General features: G+C 34.6%; 1 long non-coding RNA gene across 1 annotated transcript; it reads left to right on the top strand.

The window, feature by feature from the left end:
• Positions 1 to 379: 379 nt before the first annotated feature.
• Positions 380 to 3903, top strand: LOC126709785 (uncharacterized). Its single transcript, XR_007649485.1, has 3 exons — positions 380 to 695; positions 2009 to 2190; positions 3683 to 3903. It is a non-coding gene; the product is annotated as an uncharacterized LOC126709785 (long non-coding RNA).

Below are 3903 nucleotides of genomic sequence, written 5' to 3'. Positions count from 1 at the left end.
TATTTACATAATTGGAAGTATTAATTAGTAAATTATATTTTATTGACAATTGTAGTATTAAATTGCATTTTAGTAATTTGAAGTATTAAATTATATATTTGTTAATTTTTAGGATTAAATTATATTTTGTTAATTATTAAATTATATTTTATTAATTTCAAGTATTAAATATTATTTTATTAAAAAAATCCTTAAGGAGCTATTAAGGCGGGCTTATTTTTCGCCACAAAAAGTTATATTCCCGTCATAATAAACCATAGCCCAGTCTTTCTTTATTGCAGCAGCTTTAAAATTCTGAACGTTGTCACTATAGGTCAAAATGTTGTCACAATAAAATTTCTGAATTCCCTCTAAAACTCTTCGGTTCCCACCAAAACACTCGGTAAAAATTTGGGGTTTCTTTACACTCACAAATCAAACCATCGGACTGCCGAGCCTCACCCAAACACTCTCTACCTCTCCCTCACTCTCGTCTCCGTACCCTCGCCGGTCGGACTGCCGAGCCACCACCTTCCTCCCCGCCGCGGGTCCAACAGTCCCCCGACAACCTCTTTCTCCCTCATTCCCTTCCTCACTCTCCCTCACACTCCGTCGGCCTTGCCTTCTGCCGCCGACACCACCACCTCCAACAACACAGCCACCGCGGCCATCCTCGGACTCCTTTCCTCCCTCAGCCGCCTGACACACCCCTGACGGTATAGCTTCCACTCTTTATTTATTTAGCACTTTTTATTTTTGTTTTTTCATACAATATTTGTCTTGGGTTTTTGGTTTTTCAATGATGAGGTTATTCGACAATGAATTGGGCCACAATAGATTTTATTGGTAAGCTCATATAAATATTCAAATCCTGCAATATGTGTTTAGTTGTTTGCTGTTGTATCTATGATGTTACTAAATTGGACCTAATTTGAATTTTTGGGTTTCTTTGACTGTAGATTGAAATTTGCACGGTTCTACATATTTGTTTTTATTGCATTCCACATGTTCGATGAAATCCCTCTTAGACTTGATATGTGATGTTTGGGTTTGATTTTTCCCACCCCATACCTGATTGTCCACATTGCATCTGTTTGTGCTTGGAGCTAAACTGACTCTTCAAGGCTATCTTCTTATGTTTTTGTTGAGTCTAGAGTTTAGCTATGCGTGTCACTCTGTTTGGAGTTTGGAATAAACCTGAGTCTTTTGGAATTCTGTTAAACTTGTGCTGCATTGCTGCTGGTCTCAGCTGGTTGTTTTGTTTTGTTCATGAGGTTCTTTTTTGTGTCAATTGAAAGAGATTAAAAGAGAATTCGTAGTGGAACAATATAAGCAATATAAGCATTAGTTGTGCAATAAAAGACAATTTCCTAAATTTGATTGTTTGTTTCACTTATTTTTCTGTGCCTCACAATATTGTTAAAGAGTCATGTTGGGCTTACTTGTGGATTTGTATGGCATGAGCGGCTGGCAATTAAAGCTAAAAACTTGAGTGACATTGTTGAGATTTGGATGCTGAACAACAAGGGTCCACTGTGTGTAGTTAAGTCCGTACTTGAAGTTGGTGATGCTCATCTTCACACGCCAATACGAAACATAGTTTAGCTTCACATGCCAATGCACCCTTATTGGGCACATGTGCTGTGTGCACTGTAGTAATGGCCCATTGGTTGTTGTGTTTGCTCCCACAATGTTTTGTTTTCATTGTTAATGCTCTTTCTGAACAATATTAAATAAAACCTGGCATTTTTGCTTTTAAAATTTAATTATCCATTTGGTTGAGTTTGTGAAGCTTTTGTCTGTATATTTTAAGGTCTTTGTGGTTGTTTCTTTATATTTATGGGAGCAGAAATTGTATTCTGTGTATTTGATTGTTAGACTCTTGATTGGAATTATTTAGTTGGCCATATTAAAAATGGACTCTTTCATGCTGCATTTTGCACTTTGGTAATTTTGTTACTAAACTTTGAAGGTTCTTCCTACTAGAGCATTCCTAAATATTCTTCTTCTTCTTCTTCGTCATTGGCAGTGGTGGAAGGAGACTCCTCCGTGAGTTTATTGGAGCGTTGCTTGGTAGCGCCACCGGCTGTTTCTTCTTCTTCTTCTATGCTGAGTCCGGTTATGAAAGGGCAGTACTGTGCGTTTGGTGCGGTTACCTTGGAGAAAGGCAAGCTCGATATGTCCCAGAAGCAATCCCAGACTAGCCCCAAGGTACTTCTTTCTCTCTTTCTTTCTAACATCTATTAGTGTTTGGTTGCTTAGAGTTTTTCAGAATTATTTGAGACATTACACATTTAGTCTATGTTTCACAATTATTTGGAGATAAAAAAGAAAAATTTTATGTTAGAGTTAACTGTAGGACCTTTTTTGCACAAACTTAAAATTATTAAGAAACTAAAATGAATCATCATGTCCAAGCTAGGATAGGCTAAGATTTGAGGACTAAATCTTTACTTCAAGAATAGAATTCTTGAGATTCATTGCTCTAACTTTCTCACCAAAATAAATAATTTAAGATTTTGCTTAAGTTTCCTGTTTGAATTTCTATTAGGCTTTACTTACCTATAAAAATAAATAAAGAAACCCGTACTGGACAGCCATCAACTTTTGCTTTTGTGGGTTAATTAATTGTGCCAAATCAAATTTGTTTACCATTTCTTCAATGGAAGTATGGAATCTGGTGCCAACATTCTTGATGTGGATAGTGTGGAAGTAACAGAATAGTTGTATGTTCGAGGATGTTGGGGGGTCTCTCAATCAGATGAAATCCCTGTTGATTCGTACCTTGTTTGTTTGCTCTTGGGCATGGGGTTTTACACATTTTACCTCTATTTTTGGGTTCCAAAACGCTTTTAGATCTTCTGTATGACCTTGTAATTTTTTTAAGATACTTTGTGTTCATCATCGCAAACATAAAGAATTTTTCGTCTTCAATAAAACTTTTATCACTTATCCAAAAAAAAAAAAAAAAAAGAATTCTTGACTAATTTTCCTACCAAAAAGTTTTGTTTTCTGGGTACAGAACAGTTAACATTTATAAGAACCAAACAAAACTTTGTGATTTTTTCCATATATGTTTATATTGATTGCTTCTTGTTTTGTTTCTACTAGTAAAACCACAGCTCTGAACCCTTGTCTTCATGCACTGTTAAGGGTCTCTCCCTGATGTTCATTAAGTGCCTTGGTGTTTTTTTTTTTTTCTCTTGCAAGACCATCATAGAAGCATCCTTTTTTGATGGTTTGGCCTATCCTATCTTTTAGTTTTAGGACAAAATTACTGCTGACAATAATTAATAGTATTGGCCAAGGTTTGCATTGGGTGAACCTGTTGTAACCAGTGGCTAGGTTTGGACTTGAAGTTTCATTTTTGTTAACTTCAAGGGCCAAGATATATTTTTCCTGACTTCAAGCTTTGGATTGTGTAGAGGGGGGCCTTGTTGGCTGTTGCACATAAATCCGGAATTGTTATATTATTTTAATTTATATTTAATTTTGATAGTGGTTTAAGTAATCAAATTAAGTTATTATTGTTGTTAAATTAAAAAAAAAAGTTATTACTGTTGTTTATGATATATTATTATATGATTAGATTTGATATGGTAATATGTGTACTTATTTATTGAAGCATTGATACAAATACAAATTCACTTTAATTGTTTCATTTTAACTCATGTTTAATGCTTTTTTATTTTTTTATTTTAAGGATGATACTAGCAGAGATGAAGAGGATAACGCAAACAATAACAAGGAGGTCGAAAACAGCTTGGAGGGTGACTCAGAGGAAGATTAATATAGATTTTGTCATAATTCTGGCTGTTTAAATTTAAAACAAGGTTTTTAATTTCAGGATTTCTTTGTATATTCTATATTTTAAAGTTTGAACTTATATGAATTTTTATCTTTTGATGGATCAATTTTTAGTAA

Source organism: Quercus robur, chromosome 12, assembly GCF_932294415.1.
Source record: "Quercus robur chromosome 12, dhQueRobu3.1, whole genome shotgun sequence".
In the NCBI taxonomy this organism is placed as follows: Eukaryota; Viridiplantae; Streptophyta; class Magnoliopsida; order Fagales; family Fagaceae; genus Quercus; species Quercus robur.
Note: the sequence above shows the minus strand (reverse complement) of the source record. Positions and strands in the feature narration are given on the sequence as shown.